This window comes from Mobula birostris, chromosome X (genome assembly GCF_030028105.1).
Source record: "Mobula birostris isolate sMobBir1 chromosome X, sMobBir1.hap1, whole genome shotgun sequence".
NCBI classification, from domain to species: Eukaryota; Metazoa; Chordata; class Chondrichthyes; order Myliobatiformes; family Myliobatidae; genus Mobula; species Mobula birostris.
The window spans coordinates 13136989-13153740 of record NC_092402.1 but is presented as its reverse complement, the minus strand read 5'-3'; the positions used below and the strand labels follow the sequence as shown (position 1 = coordinate 13153740).

The window sequence follows — 16752 nt, the reverse complement described above, 5'->3', positions numbered from 1 at the left end:
TTAATTTCACAAGACAACTGCAATATTTTTGTTGATACAATAAATTATCTTTTTAAATTGTACAAACAGTTTTACATCAGTGATGTAAACTGGGCGTTTCGAGTCTTTCAACATCAGACAGTCTCGCCAGGCAACCCAGCCAGGGTTGATTAGACCCCAGCTTGTGTCCCAGAAACAGTGGTTCACGGGTCATGCACTGCAAAAGTTCTAAACTAATCCCTATGAAACTTAAGTATTCCTTCAAGCAATGACAGCAAAGGTCTAATACTTATTGAAAGTTCTGAATGAAGAAATTACATTAACATCACTCCACAACTGTATGCAGAGATAAGGAAACTCCTTTCTCAGATAAACATGAATAGATTTTGCAGGGACAGTTCGAAGAATCAGCAGAACTAGAGGACTTCTTTTGTAGCTGATGGTAAAACATGTTACCAGAAGACAGCAACATTTACTAACTACGAGACTCACTCTTGTCTCACTGAAAATAATGAACACCAGTAATGAAACAGACAAAGAATGGTCTAACTGGAAGACAAAGTTTGAGAATTAACAAAGTCCAAGGTAACAATGTATTACCTGGACTGTTGAGGCAAATACTTTGGAAAAAGTTAAAACAAACTGAACTTATTTTACTCCCAAACAGTAATAATAAATATACAAATTTATTAGCTTCCATAAACACTGACTTTGAACTCAAGTTTTATAATGAACTTAATCACATAAAATCATTTTGTAGGAGCCATGTGTCTATTTATTGTCCGTATTGTATTTGTGTTGCACACCCTCACTCCGGATTAAAGTGATTTGTCATGTGAGTTTGGGTGGCGGTAGAAATAAATGAATATAGTCATGTGTTCACCAGCATGGCGGCAGAGAGAGGGGGTGAGTAGGGAGCACGTATTTTTTCTTGACAGCTCGTCTTTGTGTGAATTTGATCCGATTACACTCATCTCACTTGTTTTTGTTTTATATGAATTACGGAAGAGTCAAATGATTTTATTGTTGATTTGTAATGAGGAATTAAACGTACTTTTTCAACTTAGAATTCAGTTACCATAGTTGGAAGTGCATTGTAGAGTGTGATACTCCCTCACTTAGCCTCTCAGCGACTTTTAGTTTGGTTTTGAGTAGTTGCTACACATTTACTTTTAAACCATTTTTATATCAAACTAGACAATGGGGTGACCCATTGGGGCACCCTTTGAGAGAAGGGTAGCACAGTCTGATGTGACCAGAATGAACATTAAATGTTCCTGAATGCTATGGGTATTGCTTTGGATATTGAAGAAGAAAACCTCACTTTATTAAAGAAGAACAACGCGTTGCAAAGCAAATATAGCTCCTCCTCGTTTAACAAAAGACACTTTTGATGGCATTATTTCTGGTTTATCTGCCATTCTTGTGCCTCCCGTTGTCATTCTGGAGACATACAGCCCTTTCATCCCCTGTCTCTTCATCTCTTCTGCTGTTTGTTGTTTGTCTCTGATGCTGGAGACGTGCATGCCTCTCCTCCTCTGTCTCTTCTTCTCTCATCTTTTTTTGTCCTGACTCTTTGATCCTGGAGTCATGCGGCCCTGACCTCATCCGATTCTTGTTCTCTCCCTCTCCTTGCCACTTCCCGACGACGTTTGGCATCATCTCTTGACCATAATGTTCCCCTTCCCTTTCTACACGGTATAATTAGGCTGACCATTTTTTTTACCCTAATGCTGGATAGAAGATACAAAGCAGTAACACCCAAGAATGCTGATTATTCTTGATGATGTGGTTGGTTGGCACTCTCCTAAATGGATGTGATATAGTCACCGCTGTCCTTTGACTGCAGCAAAGGGTTTTATGGGCATCTCAAAGTACGTCATTACAGTAAGATTTAATTATCTTTTATTGATAGGTGGCAGTTAGATCTGTCCCAATCCTACACGTGCTGATGGTGATTAGCAGAATGTGACCCCTCAAAATAGAGCTGCCCTGCCCTTTCGCTCCAGTAGGTGTAGCTGCTGAGACTGGCCGTGCGCACGCATCAAGCTGTCGCGTCCTGATTTCCATGATGGCCGATCGGCTCGCCGGTGAAGGTGAGCCAGTTGATTTTTGCGAATGAGCAATTTTATACGAATATATAACCCCGAACTTTGCCTGCATTCTGTAAGTTAGCGCATTTTAATTCGATTTAGCCAAAAAAAAAGTGCCACTGTAATGCACTGTTTGCGCTAATTGGAGGTCACAAACAGACAGAGCATGAGAGTTTTAGGAGTATATAAATTCAAAGTAAATATATAACAAAAGTACCTATAATTTCACCATATACAACCCTGAGATGCATTTTCCTGCAGGTATTCACAGAACAAAGAAATACAATTGAATCAATGAAAAATTACACACAATCAAAGACTGACAAAAAACCAATGTGCAAAAGACAACAAACTGTGCAAATACAAAAAATGACAAATATGAGGCATTAGATTAGAAATTAAATTTAATTTTATTCTTTCATCCTTTTTTAAAAATCTAATATTAACTCGCATGTCACATCATCTCAAGGTGTAATTTGATACACCATTTAATGTCTCAAGCTGACTGCTCATTTTAGTATATTTTACCTGCTATTATTATTGCCAAGAAAATCACTGACACTTCATTGAAAGGGGGCACTGACAATGCTTATAGGCAAGATATTAAATATTAAAATAAACTCCTGCTACTCAGGTTCCAAATAAACATTTCAATGCTTATACTTGATGCATTTCTTTCCGTTACTAAGCCCATGTAAAAGGTTAGTGTGAGCATGCAGTCGCCTTCCAGTTCTGACCTAAAATGGCAATTATGTTCTTATGTCAGAGCATCCTCATTTCTATATTTAAAACATGTCTAGAGTACCATGTGAAACATTTGGTGCTCTGGATATCAGGATATCTTTCAAAATAGTGCCCATTTCATTGCTGCTGGTAATAAGGGAACAAGTGACCCTTCAACCATTAGGTTCCTGCACCAACATGATTAATTTCATTCTTCTCCACAATGAACTGCTTCCACAACCTATGGACTCACTTTCAAGGACTCGGCAACTCATGTTCTCTGTATTATTTATTTATTATCTTTTTTGTATTTGCACAGATGGTCTTCTTTTGCACATTGGTTGTTCGTCTTTGTGTACTGTATAGTTTTTCCATCAACTCTATTGCATTTCCTTGCCGCTTCAATGAATGCCTGCAATGAATGCCTGCAAGAAAATGAATCTCAGGGTAGTATACAAGTATATTTTGACAACAAATTTACTTTGAACGTTGATCTCATTGTGTCTGTGAATCAGCCAAAACCAATTAAAAAAAGAATCAACCTTGAGATGTTTATATTGCCTTGAGAAGCCAGTAACCCAATTATTATCTTGACAACTATTCAGAGAGATCAGGATGAGTCACAAAAACAATGAACATGGGCCATGAGTCAACATTCCAGTGTTGTATCCTTTCAGAGCCAGTAAAGTAGTAAAAGTTACACATAGGTGTATTCCACATCAGAGAATGAGTCAACACTGGAAAGGAATGTTGCTGAATGCACTGTCTGAATTGTGTTTTTGTCAATGCTAAAGATAACTTGAAATTAAAAAAACATTCCCACCCTTTTCACATTGCACAACAGTTGAAGGAAACTCTCCTCTCAAGCTCTTCCTCAGTCAAAGTTCTTTTCAATGCAAAGTGCATCTTATTTAAAATCATGATGATGCATCTCATGGTTGATCGTGAGACTGTTTCATATTGAGGATTTTATTTACTCCAATCTCTTCGAAAGTGCAAAGACAGTGCAGCCAGTAATAAAATCAATGATATTTAAATAAGAGTTACATTTTATTTCTATAGGTACAGTGACAAATTTAATCTCCAATAAAACACCTCTTTTGGAAAATAACAAGGGATTTGATACAGTAGATCAAGAAATGCCCCTCCAACTTAACTGGTGTCTTTTAGCTCAATAACATTTGTGTTTCAATATCAGCCAATTGGTTGTAAACAGTTCTTCTCTTAGCACTGTTGCAGAGTTGAAAATTACCCAGGAATTTGTGGCCACTAGTTAGAATTAAACAATACAGTCAGATGAACTAATGGAAACAGGAACATTATTGTCTGTATCCAACCACTAGTTCAAATAATAATGTAAATAATTACCTACTTTTTCAAAATATCTTTTGTAAATGCAACAAGAATCTTTGCTGATACATTTGTTGTCCTTTCTGTTACATTGCCCATGTACTAGAGGTATTTAAATATTGTTCCCAGCCCTTAGCTATTCACATCCTGTCGTTCCACAAAATCAACCATTCCAGCAATTGATAATACAGAAATCTGACTAGTTACATGTTTAAAAAGGTATTTAAGTATAAATTTTCAAACCTTGTGCTAGGATACTTGGCACTTCAAGATATCCACAAGATAATCACATTAATATGCTCCTTGTGCTATATTCTAGCAACTTCTATTGCATGTACACTTATTTTTTTTTATGATTGAGATAATTTGGTACCTTTAACAGGATTTATGAAAAAAATAAAAACATTACAGTACATGATCAAATCTTGAATGTCAAAATAAAATTAATTTAAAACTAATTCTGAATTTGATCGCAGAACATAGTTAATGAAGATTTCCATTCATTCCAAAAATGTGACATGTCTAACCAGAAATTTCACATTCTACACAATTCGGTCTATTTACCCTTAGGTGATATTTAAATTGGCATTTATTTGATTTAGCTTAGTTATGTGTGACAGTTCAAAGCTAACTTAATTCATTTTCAATAATTACAACAAAATAGCTCCACCATGGAGCCAAAAAAAATTCAGTTTCTTGCAGATAGAATATTGTTTTATGGTACTTATTTAAACCTAGATTTTTTTATAGTAAAGTATATCTTCTGCACATTATTCACCATAAAACAAAGTGTGAAGGTGCAATTAAGCAATCTTGACTCATTATTTTACATTGTTTCGCATTTGTATCAAATGCTACACATATGGTGGCATGGTATGTAGTGGTTAGTACAACATTTTACAGCACAGAGGACACAGGTTCAATTCCCGCCGCTGCCTGTAAGGAGTTTGTACACTCTCCCAGTGACCGCCTGGGTTTCCTCCGGGCGTTGCGGTTTCCTCCCACAGTCCAAAGACATACCGGCTGGTAGGTTAACTGGTCATTGTAAATTGTCTTGTGTTTAGGCTACGATTAAATCGGGGGTTGCAGGATAGCATAGCTCAAAGGGCCTAAAGGGCCTATTCAGCACAATATCGCAATAAATAATTAAATCTTGCGATTTCAATTTAGTTTTGAATGTTTTTATAAACTGACAAGGGGGCCAAAATATTAATCAAAGCATCCCGTTTTTTGTAAGTACATGTAACCATCAAGTTATTTCATCTTTCTGAGATTTTGTAATGCCATATCAAGAGTTCTAAAACCATGGGAAGGTGACCAGGAATGTACAAAGAACTATTTGCCTTGCTATCAAAAATTGAACAGGGACTGTTTTCCACTTGAGGAGAAGCATTTCCCTTGGAGTAAACTGAGGTCAGGAACTCGTGAATAAAAATATCAAACTTATACCACATCAATCTGTCATGCTACAAGCTGATAGTCAAATGCTTAGCAGTCCAGGGAAACTTTGTTCTTCTCATGAATACATTCCCCATGCAGTTATGTTAATAGACATAAAGTGCAGCAAAGTTCAGGTTTAATTGCCAGTCATTCCAATTTAGCTGTTCCATCAACCAAGAGAGATCATGGAGAAGCCTCCTTAGTTCTGCCCTTGCTCAGACAATCATTAATATTACCTGTTATATTATGACATGCAAGCTATAATAAGTTCACTGAAGATCTGAGCTCAGTGAACTTCCCATCAGCCAACTCCAACAATCTCTCGTCAAAGCGGAGTTAATTTACGAAAGGAGTCAGGGAAATCTCATTGTAGGAAAATTTAACATAAAGCAATTACATGGACATTGTAAATAACCTGGCGGGGGGAGAAGCAGGGCTCTTACCATTCTTCCATTAAAGGTTGCAACTGAAAACCTTCACCTCCATTCTAGGACCAAGATTTACTTATTAATTTTTATTTAGAGATACAGCATGATCTTCCGGCACTTTGAGCCATTCCGCCAATAACCCACTTATTTAACCCTAGCCTAACCATGGAACATTTACAATGACCAATTAACCTACTAACCAGTATGGTCTTTGGACTGCGGGAGTAAACCGGGGCAAACCCACACAACCCACAGGGAGGATGTGCCATCTAAACTCAATCATCAAATCACAGTAGGCAGTCTGAAGAAAGATTGGAAGAATTAAATCTTTTCAGCCTAAGTAGATGTAGAATGAGAGGAGACGTGATACAAATGTTCAAAATCATTAAGGGTATAAGTAAGGTGGATGCCAGCTGCTACCTCAAAATTAATCCGTCAACAAGGACATGGGGTCATAGGTGGAGATTGGTTAAGGGGAGATTTCAGACTAACATCAGGAAGCATTTCTTTACACAGCAAGTTGTGGACACATGGAACAAACTACCTAGTTGTGTAGTTGCCAGTAGTATCTTAGTGACTTTCAAATGTAAACTCGATAGTTATTTCAACACACTATGTGAGCAGGAATTTGACAAGATTTGTTAGGCCAAATGGCCTGTTCTTATCAAAAACTTTCTAATGTTCTAAAAACACACTTAGAGGCTGAAAACCAGTGTACTATTCAATCCTTTGCTGTGGAGGAATAGAATAGACCTTCCAGTTAAATAGCAAGAAAGCAAAATGTCTACCGAACATATCCCTGTCACAAGCTCTGCCTTCTGATAGTCAAGATCAAGCAAGATGTAGTAAACCTAAATGACTTTTGATACCTTAATCGACACCTCTTAGTAAAAGGAAACTTTGATGACAAAATTCATCACCGCTACCTGTTCTCAAGCACAACTTGTTAACTAAGAAAAGGGATGTTCAAAGACCAAGTCCTCAAATCAGCACCACGTCTTAGCAGAAGTGATCATCTCAATTCTCCATAACTCATAGACAACCTCAAAGCATCAGAAAAATTTCACTGTTGCTTCAAAACCCTCTAAACCAGTGGTTCTCAACCTTTTTAATGCCATGAACCAATACCATTAACCGAAGGGTCCATGGACCCCAAGTTGGGAACCCCTGCTCTAAATTGATTATCAAAATAGCCATAATGACATCAGCATCCACTCTTGGGCCAATATCCCAGTTCTGATCACACTTGAGCAACTCAACTATTTGGGCCGATACATGCCCAAAGCCAGAGTCCTTAGAGGAGTGCTCTGAGTTCCTTGAAGGGAAAAAGATGTTCAATAGCACAGAGAAAATGCTTTGAAGAGGTTTCAATATTCCTCCAGAAAAAAAAGTAACATCCTTACTTACTGCAATCCTTAGCCCATAATATATCAAAATAGAGAAGGAGCATCTTGGCCAGAAATGTGCACATTAGGGCTTAATGAAAGGACCATTCCAAGACTGGCTGCATTCAATGGAAGGAAGACCCAATATCCCAATAGCTACCTAACTACAATGTCTGTGGCACAGTCTGCACAACCCTTGTAGGTCTCTACAAAAGCCACAGAATTGGATGGAGTCAACCCCAGGGGACTGCCCAAGGAGGAGAGCAACAATGAAAGGCGTTACAAATGGCCTACTGTCTCTAAGTTAGAGTGGAAGGGACTGGGGGAGAAAAAACAAAATCAGCCACAGTTCAAACTTACAGAAATGCAAATGACCAGTTCAGTACAGGATATGACTATATTGCAAAACTCCTCTGAAATTGAATAAGATTCCAATTGTCACTGCTCAAGATCTGAAACTCTCCTCTCAGATCAACAGCAGTGTCTAAAACAGGGATTCCCAACCTTTTTCATGCCATGGACCCCTACCATTACCTGACGATCTGTGGACCCCTGTCTGGGAGCTTCTGGTCTAAAAGGACAACAAAAACTCTTCAAAACATTTTGACCGCATGAAAAACATTTCCACATAATAAATACCACAATAGGCAAGCCATCAAAGTTCTCCAAAAAATAAACAGCGCAGCAAAATACTCCCCAACTGCACTCTCTCCAGTGTAAAATATTCCAAATGGAACAGAATTCTCTACTCCTTAGGGCTCTTTCTTTGACTAAGCTATTAGTCACCAGCCTAATATTACCACTTTTTGCTCCGTTTTCAAATCTTATCCAACTTCATTCCTACTGAATAAAGTGTCGTTAAAAGACGCTTTATGAATTTCAGAATAACTCACAAAAGAGTGTTGTGAACCTGCTGATTTGGCAATATAATCTCAGTCTAGACTCTACAGAAGTGGTTCCCTACCTGGGCTGGGGTCCACAGACCCCTTGGTTAACGGTAGGGGTCCATGGCATGAAAAAGGTTGGGAACCCCGATCCAGAAAAATGTATATAAATTAACTAATTCAACTTCACCTTAAGTTTTACTGTTTGCTAAAATTATTCAGAGTTAACAAATAAATTACATACAACAGTCATGTTAAATAATTATCCCAACCATTTAACAACAAATTTAAGCAAAATATTTAAACAAATATTGTTTACAACTATAGACACTTAAAATAAGTAGTTTTAATAAAGCAAAAACACAAAAGCATTTTATATTAGCAGGAGAGCCCAGTATCTATAATCAATTAGCAATATACAGTACTTGGTGATGTTGACCAGTATTGAAATACATTATAAACATATAAGCTTCCAACTTTTAATCTTGACTGAACTGCATTTTTAACTTTTAGAACTTTTAAACAAAATGTAGAGTTGTTTCTTTCTTATTTAGCAGTTCAAAGTGAAATTGTTCAGTTTTCCATATACATCACACCCTGATGACAACTCTTTCTCTCAGTAACCAAACATGACAACTCTTACCATTTCTGACTGGCCATTCGGTTTCCTCTCTTCTAACCTGTTCCTCCTTTGAGGCAGCACTGTGCTAACCACTACACTACAACGCTTTACAGTACCAGTGACCTGGGTTCAATTTCCGCTGCTGTCTGTAAGGAAGTTTGTACGTTCTCCCTGTGACCACATGGGTTTTCTCCGGGTGCTCCGGTTTCCTCCCACATTCCAAATAGGCACCGGTTAGTAGGTGAATTTTACATTGCAAATTATACCATGATTAGGCTATGGGTTGCTGGGGGTACGGTTCAATGGGCCAGAAAGGTTTATTCTGCGCTGGATCTCAATAAATAAACTAACTTTTTATCTTATAATAATACAGAACCCTAACCCTCCCCCCACCTCTTGTCCCATTCTCCTTCCCTAGTTCCTTGAACTACTGCAACGTATTCTCTCACACATGCCCATCAATATTCTGAGGAGTACATCTTTGGGATTTGGAAGGAAATTGGAGAATGGAAAAAACCCACATCATTGTGAAGAGGATAAATAAAATATATATACGCACACACCCCGGTGAGATTGGGACATCCCTGTCCTAGCATGTTAAGTCAGCTCTAGCTAACTGGGGAGATGAAATCAACAGTGAGGACCAATGGCGAGGAAAGTTCTGCAACACTTTGTGGAAAACACCCACTGCAAAACAAGGGATATCCCTAGTTTGTAACAACTACTTGTATCTCTGGACCCGGACTTCAAGGTCAAGAGACTGGAACTGCTCCAGTCAATGGCTTTTTCATTTTAAAAACGGTCTCGCGCAGGTTTCCTGTCATCATCAGACATGATGGACAACCATCATATACGTACAAGAAGCTGATATTAGAAGGAATGGACAAGTCTAATCTATGTTAAAAATGAGTCCAACAACAATGCAAAAAGACTCCTCCAAATTAACACTATGAACAAGTAATAAAGCAAAATAAAAATATTGTACACTTGATTTTTCATACCATATCAACTGTTCCAGTCAGGTTTGCTGTTCCTGCTTGATCGAAGTTTGGTGACAGCTCTGTTCCAGTGGCCATCATTTTTCAATCGAAAGGAGCTCAGTAATTTCTGTAATTCTCACCATCTTCATCCTCAGCTTGTTTTTTTTAAGAATAAATAAAATGGACAATCAACCCAAGGTCACCTCTTGTAATAAGTTTATTTTTTTTTCTTTGAAACAATCATTTGATTGTCATTGAAAGCAATTTATTATTATTGGTTATTAATGTCCATGCTTTATTTCCACCATCAGCTGAAAGTCCTTCCTTGTTGCCAGACAGCAAAATCTTTCGCCTTCTGAACAGAATGGGCTCTGGAAGATAACAATAAAATGTTTCAGTCACTCAACAACTGATCTAATAAAACAACGTTAATTATCTAAGTATTAATGTAATCTGTCAGTTGTTAAGCTACAGGACAGTAAATTCACTATCACAGTCAATTGATTTTATTTTTCACGTTCATGTAATGGAATTTACAGTCACTAAAAAATTGTCAGTTAGATGTCAGAACTACAAGGAGGTGCATGGCAGCACAGTAGCTAGCGCAACGCTTTAGAATGCCACTGATTGGGATTCAATTCTCACCACTATCTGTAAGGAGTTTATACATTCTCCCCCTGACTATGTGGGTCTCTCTGCGTGGCTGCTCCAGTTTCCTCCCACTTTTCAATGACATACAGGTTCATAAGGGTTAGTAATTAGTAGGCATGCTATGTTGGCACCGGAAGCATGATGATACTTGCAGATTGCCCTCAGCATATCCTCAGACTAACGCAAATAACGCAATAACTGTATGTTTCAATGTACATGTGGCAAATAAAGCTAATCTTTAACAATTGTTCAAATCACGTAAATCTAAACGTAAAACAACTGCGCCAAAGACAGTCCCACGCCAAGCTGCGAAAGGAGGAAGGTTGGGCATGGAGCCAGCAACCCATCCCATCAAAACCCAAAGCTACAGAAACACCAACAGAAGCTCCAAAGACCTCATCCCTGGAAGAGGAAAGATACACCAAGAAGATTGGCGGGGGGGGGGGGTTACCAAAAACACATAAATATCTACAGAGAGCATTCTAACTGGCTGTATCACTGTCTGGTATGGGGGGGGGGTGCATTGCGCAGGATCAAAATAAGCCGCTGAAAGTTGTAAACTCAGTCAGCTCCATCATGGACACTAGCCTCCCCAGCATCTTGGACATCTTCAAGGAGCGATGCCTCAAGAAGGTGACATCCATCATTAAGGACCCCATCACCCAGAACATGCCTTCTCATTGCTACCATTGGGAAGGAGGTACAGGAGCCTGAAGGCACACACTCAACAATTCAGGAACAGCTTCTTCCCCTCTGCCATCAGGGAGGAGGTACAGGAGTCTGAAGACACACACTCAACGATTCAGGAACAGCTTCTTCCCCTCTGCCATCAGGGAGGAGGTACAGGAGCCTGAAGACACACACTCAGCGATTCAGGAACAGCTTCTTCCCCTCTGCCATCAGGGAGGAGGTACAGGAGCCTGAAGACACACACTCAACAATTCAGGAACAGCTTCTTCCCCTCTGCCATCAGGGAGGAGGTACAGGAGTCTGAAGACACACACTCAACGATTCAGGAACAGCTTCTTCCCCTCTGCCATCAGGGAGGAGGTACAGGAGCCTGAAGGCACACACTCAGCGATTCAGGAACAGCTTCTCCCCCTCTGCCATCAGGGAGGAGGTACAGGAGCCTGAAGGCACACACTCAACAATTCAGGAACAGCTTCTTCCCCTCTGCCATCAGATTTCTGAAGACATTGAACACATGAACACTTCCTCACTACTTTTTTTTTCCTCTATTTGCACTAAATATTTAACTTTTAAAATATGTACATATTTCTTCCTGTAATTGATAGTTTTTATAATTATGTATTGCAATGTACTGCTGCCATAAACCAACAAATTTCACGACGTATGCCAGTATTATTAAACCTGATTCTGGTTCTGAACTGGCCCAGGACAGAGACTCTGGAAAGCCACAGTCGCCAGCCTATGCCCCAGTAGGGGTGATGGGCTTAAGTAAAGATAAAACACAAATGGTATTTCAGCCCAATATTGATTTGGAAGACAAATCTGAAGACGAGTTTGATCAAGTATGTATATCTGTGTATACTTATTAGAAAAATGCAGCAATATACATCACTACAGCCATTGACTCTGTCAACTGGGAGAGATCATGGAGCTCTCTCCCCCAATTCAGCTGCCCAGAGAAATTCACCGCCATCTTAAATTTGCTTCTTGATGACGTGCAAGCTGCGATCATAAATCAGCTCAGTGAAAACCAACATAACAAGCATACACTGCTGCCGCGGCACTTTTTCAATCAATGCTGCCCCTCACATTCAACAAACTTCCTATGGAAGTAGAGTTATCTTCAGAACTACAGGCTGTTTCCAGGGTGAATCTGTGAAATTCATTGGCCATGTCAATGGGTATCTTTAAAGTGGACATTGACAGGTTTTTGATGAGAGAGGGCATCAAAGGTTATGGGGAGAAGGCAGGAGAATGGGGTTGAGATGAATAATAAATCAACCATGATGGAATGGTGAAGCAGACTCAATGAGCCAAATGGCTTAATTCTGCTCCTATGCCTCATCTTTTTTTGTCAATAATAAAGAAGAATAACCATCCTCTCCCTGACCAACATCCCCAACACTGAGGGCCTAATTATACTCAGTCAACTCTGATGGACATTCCACACCACCCACATACCCAACAACAGGGTACTTAGAAAGACACTAGGTGGGCCATAGAGAGTGTCCTATCTGGATGCACAGTGGCTTGGTATGGCAACTAATTTGCCTGAGACTGCAAGAATCTCCAGAGTTGCGGTCACAGAAACCAGGCTCCCCTCCATGGACTTTGTTTATGTTTTCATTGCTTCCATATAGCAGCCAAAGATTCCACCCATTCCGGACATTCTCTCTTCCCCCCTTTCCCACTGAGCAGAAGGTACAAAAGCCTGTACCACCAGTCTCAAGGATAGCTTCTATCCCACTGTTATAAGACTATTGAATGGTTCCCTAGAACAATAACATAGACACTTCACTTCATAATCTACTTCATTAGCATATAAGTCATTAGACTTGCACATTAATTTCTGCCTGCATTGCACTTCCTCTGTAGCTGTTACACTTCATTATTTATTTACTTATTGAGATACAGTGCAGAATCAACCCTTCCAGCAATGCTGCCCAGCAACCCCTGATTTAACCCTAGCTTAGTCACAGGACAATTTACAAAGGCCAGTTAACCTACCAAGAGGAAACCAGAGCACCTGGTCACGGGGAGAATGTACACACTCCTTACAGGCAGCAGGATTATTAAAGTATTATTACACTTTATTATGCACTCTGCTATTTTTTCTCTCAATGCACCGTTGTAATGATTTGATATGTATAAATAGTATGTAAGACATGTTTTTCACTGTATCTCAGCATGTGACAATAATAAACCAAATCCAATTCTGTATTGTTTTATGTTACAGTACCTCAAAGCACAGTCGTAACGATCTGATATGTATAAAAAATATGCAAGACGGTTCTTAACTGCATCTCGGTACATGTGACAATAATAAACCGAATCCAATTCTGTTATTGCTTTTCGTTGCATAACCTCAAAGCACAGTTGCATTGAACAGTATGCAAGACAAGTTCTTCACTGTATCTCGGTACATGTGACAATTCCAACCCACGGGAAGGAGGTGGCTCCTCAGTCCCGAGCAGCTGCCCAGAAGACGAGGAGAGGAGATGGGATGAGATGAGAATGAGTGGAGGGAAAGTGCAGGGTACAACTTTCCCTTGTTTTTGTTTTGGCGCCAGCATTTGGCAGCTGTCACTCACTCACCCGATCCGGGCAGAAACACGCACTTGGCGATCCCACGGGTGTAGAGCAGTGCGATGAAGTTTGACTGCTCACCCTGCCTTTGTACCAGAGCGGGGAGCGCTGAGGGAGGAGGACGGGGTACCGCCCGAGCTGTCAGTCGGCGGCCGACACCGAATCGCACCCCACCCCAACTCACTCACCTCACACACGCCCGGGCTTAACCCCCCTCCACGAAGCCAGTCAGCTTCGGAAGCTCAGCGTCGTGGTGCAAGCTCTCTGCCTGTCATGAACAAAGCGAAGGTCGTTCCGTTTTGTTTCCCGCGGCGATAACTCACCGACCTCCCCTCCACTCCGTTGGAGCACCTACCGCTCGCCACCCAGGCTAGCGAATCACCCCGCCTACCAGCCCCAGACCCAACCAATTGAACTCAGCGGGTAGGCTGTGCTAAATGACCGAAGGTCTGCTTGACCAATAACAACTGCGGATTCTGCCTGATGCGATGGGCGTGAGCACTCTTTAATCCTGATTGGACTATCGCGTGGTCCAATCGTTGCACAAAGATCTGCGAGCCGAGGCTAAAGATTTGCAACGTTATTTGATATCAAAAGCTAAAATAAAAGAGATGCTGAAAGTAAATTAGAAGAAATAATGTATAATACGTGAAACTGGGAGGTGATAATTATTTAGAAGTTTATTGCACTGCGGCTAGAGTTAAGATGCTGACAGTGATTGATGTTTCAGTTAACAAATCACAAAGAAAGATTAACATTAGGGCGGGCACTAAGTGTCTATGACATTTGATGAACATTGATATTATCCAATAGGATCTGCCAGTTCGGGATGGGTCGCGCCCTCTGTACACAATAAAGCGTGAAACAACAATAGAGCGCTTGTTCTAATTCACGCCATGCATGGGGTTTGTGTGTTGTGAGTTTCCCCCTCAGAACAGAGTTTTAATTTTCCTCTACGTCTTTTCAACCTGAGAGAGGAAAGAAGTATTGCATTTGCCCGCATAACTTGCAGAATTCAGTAAGGCAAAATAAAAATTGAATTTTTCAGCGCGAAAATCTTTGGGTCATCGACCTGACTGTTGATATTGATACGTTCTATACAGGTGCTGTCTGTCTCAGATATTCTCAACATTTTATGCTTTTATTTCGATTTTCCAGCATTTATATTATTTAGTGGGGATTCTTTGCAGAAGAGACTGGCTAAACATGCACAGTCGAGTAGATTTATTACATAAATGCTTTGCATTCTCGCCCACATGCAAGATGATTATAGTGATTCACTTAAACACCCATGTGTAGGATGTAGACTTGGCCTTTCTATTTACACACCATCTGTTAAGGTTACCTCTTAGACTGCCTCATTTGGTTAGAATCAGAATCAGGTTTATTGTCATTGACATACATCCTGAAATGTGTTGTGCAGTATATTTAAAAAATTATTTACGGATACAGAATGGAGTAGGCTTTTCAAGACACACTGCCAAACATCTCCAAATGACCCAGATTTAACCCTAACCTAATCATGGGACAACTTACAATGACCAATGACCCTACCCAGTATGTCTAGGCACTGTGTGAGGAAACTAGAGTGCCCGGAGAAAACTCACGAAGTCCACAGGAAGGATGTACAGAGACCCCTTACAGAGGACACCAGGGTTGAATTCTGAATTCTGACAGCTTGAGCTGTAATACCATCATGCTACGCTACTGTGGCATGATAAATTATAATAAAAACTAGATTAAAAAATAAACAGTGCAAAAAGAGAGTGTAATAGTGAGGTGGTGTTCATGAGTCCATGGACTGTTCAGAAATCTGATGGCACCCCCCCCCCCCGCTGATTTCTCACGCGCCTCATTTGAGATTTAGAACCATAGAACATTACAGCACAGAAACAGACCTTTTGGCCCTTCTTAGCTGTACCAAATCATTTTTCTGCCTCGTCCCACTGACCTGCACCTGGACCATATCCCTCCATACACCTCTCATCCATGTACCTGTCCAAGTTTTTCTTAAATGTTAAAAGTGAGCCCGCGTTTACCACTTCACCTGGCAGCTCATTCAGTGGCCTCCACTCGGAGAAGCAATCCTCCACTACCACTCTCTGGCTTCTTCCATTGAGCCAATGTCTAATCCAATTTACCACCTCTCCATGTATACCTAGCGACTGAATCTTCCTAACTAACCTCCCATGCGGGACCTTGTCAAAGGCCTTACTGAAGTCCATGTAGACAACATCCACTGCCTTCCCTTCATCCACTTTCCTGGTAACCTCCTCGAAAAACTCCAATAGATTGGTTAAACATGACCTACCACGCACAAAGCCATGTTGACTCTCCCGATCCGATCTCTTAGTACTCCTTCCAATAATTTACCTACTACTGACGTCAAATTTACCAGCCTATAATTTCCCAGATTACTTTTAGAGCCTTTTTTTAAACAACGGAACAACATGAACTATCCTCCAAACATCCGACATTTTAAATATATCTGTCAGGGCCCCTGCAATTTCAACACTAGTCTCCTTCAAGGTCCGAGGGAATACCCAGTCATGTCCTGGGGATTTATCTACTCTGATTTGCCTCAAGATAGCAAGCACCTCCTCCTCCTCCTCCTCAATCTGTATAGGTTCTATCACCTCACTACTTGTTTGCCTTATTTCCATTGACTCCATGCCAGTTTCCTTAGTAAATACAGACACAAAAAACCCATTTAAGATCTCCCCCATTTCTTTTGGTTCCATACATAGCCGACCACTCTGATCTTCAAGAGGACCAATTTTATCCCTTACTATCCTTTTGCTCTTAATATACCTGTAGAAGCTCTTCAGATTATCCTTCACTTTGACTGTCAAAGCCATCTCACGTCTTCTTTTAGCCCTCCCGATTTCTTTCTTAAGTTTTTTTTTTGCACTTTTTATACTCCTCAAGCACCTTATTTGCT

General features: G+C 40.2%; 1 protein-coding gene and 1 long non-coding RNA gene across 2 annotated transcripts in view; both read right to left on the bottom strand.

The window, feature by feature from the left end:
* LOC140191805 (uncharacterized) overlaps positions 1 to 9982 on the bottom strand; it is a 152127-nt gene extending 142145 nt beyond the window's left edge. Inside the window, exon 1 of the long non-coding RNA XR_011883933.1 lies at positions 9906 to 9982. This is a non-coding gene — a long non-coding RNA (uncharacterized lncRNA). The remainder of the gene's footprint in view (positions 1 to 9905) is intronic.
* Positions 9983 to 9993: 11 nt separating this feature from the next.
* Positions 9994 to 16752, bottom strand: part of socs7 (suppressor of cytokine signaling 7) — a 154878-nt gene continuing 148119 nt past the window's right edge. The window contains exon 10 of the mRNA XM_072249580.1: positions 9994 to 10255. The gene's annotated coding sequence lies outside the window, so the exon portion shown is untranslated. The remainder of the gene's footprint in view (positions 10256 to 16752) is intronic.